Source organism: Cavia porcellus, unplaced genomic scaffold, assembly GCF_034190915.1.
Source record: "Cavia porcellus strain 051 isolate PalLab524CR breed Dunkin Hartley unplaced genomic scaffold, mCavPor4.1 scaffold_2, whole genome shotgun sequence".
NCBI classification, from domain to species: Eukaryota; Metazoa; Chordata; class Mammalia; order Rodentia; family Caviidae; genus Cavia; species Cavia porcellus.
In genome coordinates, this window is record NW_026947485.1 from 8653762 (window position 1) to 8663657 (window position 9896).

The following is a 9896-nucleotide window of genomic DNA, read 5'->3' on the forward strand; positions in this document are numbered from 1 at the left end:
CAGTGATCAAAGTTGCTAGACTGCCATCCTGGTTTCACATCACTCAGGCTAAGTGGTGCCCTTCCAGCCCTAGATCTAACCATCCTTTTGCCTACTCATCTCTGCCTTACCAAGGCCTCACAGCCATGACTCTCAGGCTGTCATGTTCTGTTATCCAATTTGGTTTCTAACTTCTTATCCTTTTTTACAGCAGGACTCTCAACAGTATTTCCTAAAGACTCCCATGTCGTGCATACCAGAGATAAGCCCTACCTACCTACCCTCTTAACTTTTACCCTTTCAGATGGGGGAGTAATCACCTCTCATAATTTCACTCCTCCTAACCCCACATTTATTTTTCAGAATTCTACCTTACCGTGGCAATAATTCTACCTCAACGTGGTCCTGATAAAATGACATGTCTAAATCAAAGGCACCTTCCCTTCTACCTCACCTGGGTCCTTAAATATGACAGTGCCATGCCTCCCCATAACATCTTGTCTCTTTGTATTTCCAGTCTAACATACATGCATTCACCAGAGAAGTTGTCTTGGCTAAAACACCTGGCACCAGCTTCTACCTGGGCATCAACCGTCATCCCATTGACTCCTCTAGACCCCAGTACAGTGCCCCCTTCCATCAGGAATCAGTAAAGAAAGAAATCTTTGCCCCTTTTCATAATAATAATCATAAGATGGGATATGAAAGAGTTTTGGCCCAGACAGGACACTGTAGCTGGTAAAGCCTCAGGTGGAACCAAGGAGCTCCATCTTCCCCACCTCTAGGAATTTACCTCTGGCACCAAATGAGTGCCAATGGGCTACCTGTGCATCACTAATGCCCCTTAGGCTCCACCCCAAACCTAGGCTACATGTATGCCCCCACTCCACATGTCCCACGGAGAGACTGCCAACCCCAGGGGGAGATGCCATGCCCCAGGGTGTCAGGGGGTCTCTCCCCGCATTCTTAAAATAAAGGTCATTTATATTTCATGCTTCTTATCTTTTCAGCCGCCGCCGGTCCCCCACAGTTCTATCACCCAAGGTTTTAAAATTTGGTATATTCCTCTTGTCTTATTTTGCTTCTACTACCTCTCCCTTTGAGTCATGACCAAGATCGGTGTCAAGAAGTTTCTCCCTTCTGTTTTATCTAGGAGTGTCATGGTTTTAAATTGATGCCTGTTTTTGTATCTTTTTTAAAGCTTGCCTCATTTTTTAAATTATCGGTTTGCTACCAGTGATCTTGGCCTATAAACTGAGTGTGTTTACAGTTTACATAAGTTAGAGAAAAAAATTTTTTAAAAAACAGTATTTTGTGACATCTGCAAGTAATATGAAATTGCAATTTTGCTGTCCATAATTAGTTTTGTTTCCACACAACTATAACCACTCATTTACACATTGCCTATAATGCTTTCACACCATGATGGTACAGCTGAGCAGTTGTGACATAGACATGACCATAAAACCTAAGCGATTTACTCTGTCCCCTTTAACAGAAGACCTTGGCCAATGCCTATTCGACTACTTTCCTCTGTAGCCTCTGTATCTAGTGCAGCAGGAAGAGCAAAAGTATACAGTAAAGGGCTCCAGAACAAGGGTTGTGTATCAGTACTTTTTAGTGTTGTCCCTGAAGAAAGGGGACACTTAAGAAAAAGTTCTCTAAATGTTTTCTTTGTACTTTAAGACAGAAGTGATACACAAGCAAAGTTTTGCATTAAGTCAGATAATGTCATCCTTCAGGAACAGTTTCCAAGGTGAAAAGTCCCACAAGAAAGCTTCTTCACTGTGAGAGTGCAGTTTGAAGTTCACCTAAGATTTCTTAGAGACCGGAAGATGCAGGCTTGCCACACACTATACGATTCCAATGGTGGGAAAGCAATATTTATATTATTGATAATTGGTCAATTTCTTTTTTTATAACCCTGTGCTCTCTGGGTATGATCTTAAAGATGGAAAACCTATTCCCCATTTATGGTTTACCTCAGAATGTTCCCCCAAAATCTCATGCACTCACAAGTGGGGCTTTGGGGGGGTAACTGGATCATGGGGGTATGATACATATCAGTGGATGTTTGATGTTGGGAGGTGAAGCCTGGTTGGAGGAAGTGGGTGACCTAGAAGGGTCTGTCTCCCCCCTCCTCCTCCCTTGATCTCTCTGCTTCCCAAAGCCACACCATTGCAGAGGTATTTCTCCTCTGCAATGCCCCTCTGCCATGTCACCCTATCCTGGAGCCAGCCAACTATGAATTGAAGCTACAACATACTAAGCCAAAGCAAACCTCTTCTTCTCAGTATAGCAATGTCTGGCATTATGTCTCAGCAAGAGTAAGTTATTTAATCATTGTTAATTAGATTATCTGAAGAAATCTATCAATAGATTAGGAATTTTTTGAATAAAGTTATCTGTTTTTCCCCCCTCCAATGAAAGAAAACCACTCCTACACCTACTAGGTTCAAAAAATATAATTTGAGTGAATCTTCATGGAAGAATATCTTTTATGAAAAATCACTTGTTGTTTTGTTCACTTAAATTTTTGCCAAAATAACTTTTAGTTCTTATGCAACTGAATTATCTAGTTATAACAAGACTGGAATTTACAAAAAGAACCAGGCATGGGGCTGGGGATTTAGCTCAGCGGCATAAGCGCCTGCCTTGCAAGCAGGCAGTTGTGAGTTCGATCCCTGGTACCGATAAAAATGAAAAAGACAAAAAAAAAAAAAAAAAAAAGAATCAGGCATTTGGTTCTAAATACCCTGCAATAATTTCATTCTCTTGAAAGGTTTCATGCTGTCTTGATAAGTTTGATGCTATAGTATACGAAGTTAGACTCGAATATTTCAAGGAAAGAATCACGATGGTAACTACTATTAATGTCAGGCTATCTGGTGGTGAAACACAATGATGCTTAAATTTTTTGGTTCCGACTGGTGTTCTATTGATATGTTCTTTTTTATAATCTCAATCTCCCCCCGCTTTTTTAAAAATTAACTTATTTCTTAGAATCTTTTAACTAAGGGAAAACTAAATTAAAAATCTTGCGATATAGTAACTTTTTTGTTTCCCTACTAACCTGATTTGAACCCCTGTATTGTTCTCCACATCTTGTTCTGACTGACTTTATTATATTCTGTTTTGCTTAATAGTATCGTTTGAGGGTATAGGCAACTATTTGGAAGGCAACCAGATATTCTATGATGCCCGTTATTGTTTGACTATTATCTTCTTTGGAAGTCCTGTAAGCTCTCCAATGTGGGTTTTATTGGTCTTCTGTACTGTTTTGTTCAATTCTTTTATACCAGCTGATATAGGCAACTCTTTTTAGGATAACAAGAGGCATAATGGTAACCATTGTTGATCACCTAGTAATCTTTTTTTTTTTTTTTTTTTGCATTATATACTATGTCCATCCTTCTGTTCTGACTCTGTTTTGCTTTGTCACATTGGGTTTTTCTTTGATCTGTCTTGTTTTGTTTTTTGTTTTTTTTTTAATCTTTTTTCTTTTCCTCTTCAAAGAAAAAGTTATAAGAACTATGGGAGAAATGGAAACCAAAAAGTGTGATTGTTAGCATAAAAAAGAGACGAAGGAAAGTGATCTAAAGGATATAACTGCAGGGGCTGGGGATTTAGCTCAGCGGCATAAGCACCTGCCTTGCAAGCAGGCGGTCATGAGTTCGATCCCTGGTACCGATAAAAAAAAGAAAAAGACAAAAAAATTTTTAAAAAAAGGATATAACTGCAAGTATATTTAAATGTGTAGGATAGAGATCCATATTACTGAGTTTTTGTTGGATCATTGAACACTGTCTGCAATCTCACTGTACTAATGTCCACTTTGTATGCTTTAATTTTGTAATCTGGACAACTGTTTCTGAGATGACGATGTGTGATCTATTAACTGGTGAATTCTTACTGTATATTTTTTCTCTTGAAATTCTGTATTACTTCTAGCCTTTTACTGTTTTGCTTCGTTTAGTTTTGTTTTTCTCTTTAAATAAATTTTAAAAAAAAGAACCAGGCATTTTTCAAATTCTGAACACCAGAGACTAAATGTTAGTGTTGGACTTTAGTATTAAATATTGATACTACTAAGCTCAAAACCAGTGTGTTCATCATGTGTGACAATTAACCTAATTTGATTAGGCTGGAAGCCACCCAAGGGATTACTGGCTGTGTTGGGGAGGTGTAACCTTGGGTACTAAATCTGTCCATGACCCTTCCTCTCTGGCTAGTGCTGTTCCCCTCCTAGCCACCATGACCTGAGCGGTTTTGCTCTACCATCCCCTTGCTCCATGTTATTTCTGCCTTGGAGCCCACCGCATGAACCGAACACTCTGAAACCGTGAGCCAGTTAAACCAAATTAAGCCAAAATGTTACAGGTGTTGGGTGTTTGGTCTCAGCAACTGGAACGCTGACTAATGCATCATGTTTACTCCTCTCACTCCAGGTAACCACCCTGTTTTATGAAGGTCGAGGCCCTAAAACAGACATCAATTTTCTAGTAGCTTGTGGAGTTATTTGAACTTTTTTTTTAAAAATTCAGCCTACTGCTCTAACAAGCTGAGCTTGATTCCTTCCCACAGTAGTGAAGTGCTTGCCATACCTTGTGCTCAGTGGCCACCTCCAGCTTTGGTGTTGCTGTTCACGTAGTAAAAACAACTTTGGCCAGACTTGTCTCTTGCATATACAGAGACCAACACAAGAAGAGTACTAAGGAGGCCTACATCCCACATATCTCATTATTTCATATTTATATTTCAGGCTGAAAAACTGCCAAGAGAAAGATGCCTGATCATCCTGTATCACAAATATATCTTTATAAAAATAGGCTATGTTCTCAGATCTATCAGAGTTCACTGCCAGACCCTCAAGGTCACTAAGGAGAACTGAACTCTGGTTTATGACTTTGGTTCCGAGATTCGTCCTGTTCTGTCATAGCCTGACACTTACCTATGTAATCCCTGCTCATTGTCCAAGTTCCATCTGTCTGAGTCCATTTGAACTGCTCTAAGAATACCATAAAGCAGGTAGCTTGCAAAGAAGAATTTATTTCTTACAGTTCTGGAGGCTGGGAGTCTAAGATCAAGACTCTGACAAATGCTATGTTTGGTAAAGGCCAACTGTGTGTCATGGATGACACCTTCTCTCTTAACCTTACATGGTGAAAGCAGCAACAGACCAAAGAGCATTAACCTTCAATTGCCTATGGAGGACTCGCTTCTCAGTGTCATCAGCTAGTGGGTCAGGAATTTTTAATATGAATTTGGCAGAACACAAACATTCAGAGCAAAGAGCCTCCTACAAAGAGCCGATCCATGGCCACAGCAGAAGTATTTCTTGACATCATTTGATGTAGGTCCTGGAAACAGACTTGGGACTATTTGGACAGGACCTAAAATTCCTGGGTACCTGAAGGATTTTTGGGAGAGTACTATGGTGGATTGACAACTGGTGGTCAACTTGTAATATCAGCTGAACTGAATCAGCGTGGTGCTGAGTGTGGATGGCCGAGGATTATTGTGGAGATAAAAAGGAGAAATGGAGAGGTAGAGATACAGTGCTGTTGGTTCTCTATGATGTTGTTGGTCCTCCTGAAGGAGCTTGTTGAGCTTCTTTCCTGATAAGAATGTGGCTGTTCCCATTGTCAGAGGAGTTTGCAGCGGTTCGCTTTGTGGAGCTCTGGTCTTTACCACTTTCTGGATCTGGAAGGGAAGATGTGTACTGTTAAATCCCCAGAAGCTTTTCACACTAGCTTCCTGATATGAACTTGGCTGTTCTCATCACTGGAGGAGCTTGGGACCTCATTGATGCTAAGTATGGCTGTGGTGCTTTTTGGGGGAGCCCTGGTCGTTACTTAGAGAATTGCTTCCTGGTTCCAGTGCAGAACCCATAACCTCCTGGCACAGGTCCTTCACCCCGCTGGCACAGACTTTCTGGCTTCCACCACTGGCCTGTGGGCCTTCCCAGTACAGATCCATGAAATAGACTTGCGTGAGTCATTGTCATGGTCTTTAGGTTTTCAGCTGAAGTCACACAGGACATTGCTCAGGGATCCAGGCCCTCAGCTAGATTCATGGGGTCTCTAATGTATGGACAGATTTCCTGCACTTCTTGTATTTAACTCTTCTTTTGACTACTATAAAATAATACTATAAATTAGGTGTCCTGCACTGTCTTGTTCTCCTTTCAATCCCGGACTACCACAGTAGCTCAGACTCCAGTGGGCACGTCCCCTTTGGCTTTCTTGGGGGAGAGACACAGCCAAAAGGATGCCAGGGTGTTCTCATGTGCAGGTCCTGGAGCAGGGACCCTGAGTTTAATGGCAGTTCTGCTCTGAGGCTTCAGCATGTCCTGAGTTAAACACAGAGCCAAATCCATCCAGAAACTATGACCCTGAGTCTGCACATCAAAAAGCATTTATTCTTGGTACTCAGTTTGTCACGGGGCTCTGCCATTAGTAATCAGCCAACATTAATTGCAGGAGCCCCCAACTCTTTTTAAAATGCCAAGCACACTTTCAGCTCAAAATTTATTTAACTATGATGGCCCTTACTATGAGCAGAATGAACAGACTATTGCCTTTTTCCCTACAAAGATTAGGCCAAACCCTTCTGATTCTCCTATGGACTGAGACATTAAGGGATTATTGGTCTAGCCTTTCCTATCTACCTTTGAATTCCTAATATCCCTAGGCATGAACAGGACAAAGAATATTGGTCGCTCTAGTAAACTGAATAATCTCCATCACCACCACAAACCAAGACATCCACTTGCTGAGCCCTAGAATCTGCAAGTGTTACTTTATATTAAAAAGAGATCTTGTACCATAAAGAAGGGTAAACTTGAGTCATCTGTAGGAAAATGGGTACATTATGAGACCATTATGTGAAGTGAAATAAATCAGTCGCAGAAGCTCAGATATCTCATGGTTTCTCTTATGTGAGAAACCCAAGATGTAAATGTTCTAGGGAGCAGAATAGAAATAATAGGAAACAGGGCGATCACTTACAAAACTGAAAGGAACCAAGAGTTGGAGGGAGATGACGGGGGAAGGGGAGAAGGGTATGGATAAAGAAATGTAATGATATTAAGCATCTTTTCTTGGTACTCACTGACCATTTGTGTGTTTTCTTTGGAGAAGTATCTATTTAGATCCATTACATCTTTGCCCGTTTTGTTTTGTTTGATTTTTATATATTTCTTTACTTTTGGTACTAGGGGTTGAACTCATGACCTTGCACTTACCAGGCAGGCGCTTATGCCACTGAGTTAAATCCCAGCCCTCTTTCCCCCTTTTAAACTAGGACTTCATATCATTTTATTATTGAATTATCATATTTCTTTGTTTATAATAGAAACAACAGCCAGATAATTTACAAAACATTTTCTACCATTTTGTGCATTGTATTTTTACTTTCTATACAAAAGATTTGATTATGAAAAAAATAAGATGTATTATGTATCAACCCCCCCCCCCGAATGTAACCACTGTGTATTGCAAACTTGTATTGGTAAAAATAAAAATTAGAGAAAGAGACCTTGCACAGTGATTAAGGATTTTACAGCAGGAAGTTTAGCCTGGATTACTCAGGTGGGCCCTAAAGCTAAGCAGAGAGGTCCAGCAAGAAGGAGGTGCGAAGGACAGTGGGGTAGGAGGCAGTGTGACAGCTGTGCGGAGACTGGAGTGAGGTGGTGACAGCCAAGGACAGCGAGCAGCTTCCCGCAGCTGGATTAGGCTGGCAACAAACTCTCCCCAGCGCTCTGAGCAGGAAGGAGCTAAGCCTGTGACACCTGGACAATAGCCCGCAAAACTGATTCCAGCCTCTGGAACTGTTGGGTCATCACCATATTTATGGCAGGTTTTTTGAGCAGAGGCCAAAACCCACTATACTCTTTCTTTTTTTTCTCTCTATCTTTCTTTCTTTTCTTTTTTTATGACAGGTTTTTCACTGTGTAGCGCAGCCTGGCCTTGAACTCGAAGCAATCCTCCTGCCTCAGACTCCTGCGTGCTGAGTTTCAGGCATGTACCACGATGTGCATGGCTAATATGCTCTCCTTTAAGTGGTCTTTAAACCTGATCACAATGTATGTGAAATATTTGTCAAATTTGAGGCTAAGGGTCTAGCTTAGTGGCAGAGCATTTGCCTGGCATGCTTAGGTCCTGGGTTCAATCCTGAACACACACAAAAAGAAAATAATTCAAATGAACACGACTTTAATGAACAGACATAGGACTATAGAGCTGACTCCACACCCTGTCTACTAGGTTGAGCTTGAAAGGTCCAATTTCCAGGATTCCTAGGGACAGCTTTCCAAGTAGGTGCTAGGAGCTGTGTTTGGAGGCCACAGAGAAAGAAGTGGAGGACCTGGAATTAGCAGTACCCGTGGTCCTGTCCTGAACAAGTTATTAAGTGCCCAAAGCCTTAGTTTATCTTCTAAAACGAGAGGCTACTCTCCAGGAGCTGGAAGTTATGTCCATTCTAAAATTCAGAACGGGGCCAAATGTTTCCCCTCTGAGTTTCCCATGCTGCTGCTGGTCCGTCTCTCCCCAGCCTCCCTTTCTCCATGAAGCCTCAGTGCCAACAACATGAGAGTCTAAGCTCACACGCATTTTGTTTCTTCTGGCTGAAATTCCTTCAGCCTTTACTCCCTCAACATGCAAACCAAGAAACACAGGCTTCAAGGAATTTCTTCTTCCCAAAGCAGAACAGTCATCCCTGCCCATCATAGCTCTTTTAAAGCAGTTATCAAATTATAGTGCAATGATTTCCCTTTCTGTTTCTCAAACCAGCCTGTGGAATGCTCACTTACAAACACCCTGATCCGTATTTATACCTCTAGCCCCCACTTCTGCTTTCGGCACAGACGTTCAGATCATTCGGTGGACGGAATACATGCATGCATGATGATTCCCGAATTCTGAAGAGTCTGCTTGGCCGTGGGCAAGGGTGGAAAACAGAGAAGGGTGGAGATGAAGGCCAAGGGGACAGGAGATTCATGGTGCAGCCCCAGAAAAAAAGATGAGGCTGATTCACATAAGAATTTAATTTGCACAATGATTTAATTCAAGGCTACCCTCGGATACTCACTGTACTCGCAGTGCATTTCTCTTGACCTTGCTTCAAAGTCAGTTTCTAAGTGGAGTTAACAGCGTGAGCCGCCTCACCCACAGAGCTGCTGATTAGGGGCTCGTAGCTGGGCGGACGGCATGCAGCCACGCATGATTTCTCCGCTCTGCATCCTCTGTGGCTCCGGCAGGATTTTATGGGAGGTAGTTAACAGCTCTGTCCTGATAGATGTTACCGAGGATCGACTCATAAAACTATGCACAGTACAGTCAGTTATCGTTCTGAGCAATAAAAAATGCCCTTGCCTCCTTGACGATCTAGATATGTCTTCCTTTTTCTTTGTCCAACATTCAGAGGAAAAACACAGTCTCTCAGGAGAAAGAGAGCAGTTCCATACACCTAGAAAAACCATGAAGTCCCTCTGTTTACAATATGTACTCTGTTAATTTACATTGGGTCTTTGATCAGTTCTGTGTGTCTTTTAGATGTCGGATACTCTACACCTCCGTTCACTTAAAATTTTACACTCAAGATCTGGCTTTCTTTTTAAGGCATCACTTCTTGAATATTTTCCACATCAGGCACTGCACTAAGTGCTTTGTAATTCTCATTTAAGCCTCACAACAATTTCAGACACTAAGCATTTTCATAGGTGAGGGAGCTGAAATTTAGAGGAGTTAATTAACTTTGTCCTGAGGTCGGCAGGTTGGAATGAGTGGAGAGATGTTGTAACTCGGCTACTCCCCTTTCCTGCTTTCCGCAGTCCTCATGTAGCACTGCAGAAATATCGTTGAGCAATCAACAATAGATTGTGAGGCAAAAATGAACAAGAAAAAAGAACTATTGTT

At 41.6% G+C, this 9896-nt stretch overlaps 1 long non-coding RNA gene across 1 annotated transcript; it reads right to left on the bottom strand.

Annotated features, from left to right (window-relative positions):
* Nucleotides 1-5215: 5215 nt before the first annotated feature.
* LOC134472591 (uncharacterized) lies at nucleotides 5216-9368 on the bottom strand. The gene is made up of 2 exons (XR_010042480.1): nucleotides 9070-9368; nucleotides 5216-5682 (listed from the first exon to the last, which is right to left on the bottom strand). It is a non-coding gene; the product is annotated as an uncharacterized LOC134472591 (long non-coding RNA).
* Nucleotides 9369-9896: the final 528 nt, after the last annotated feature.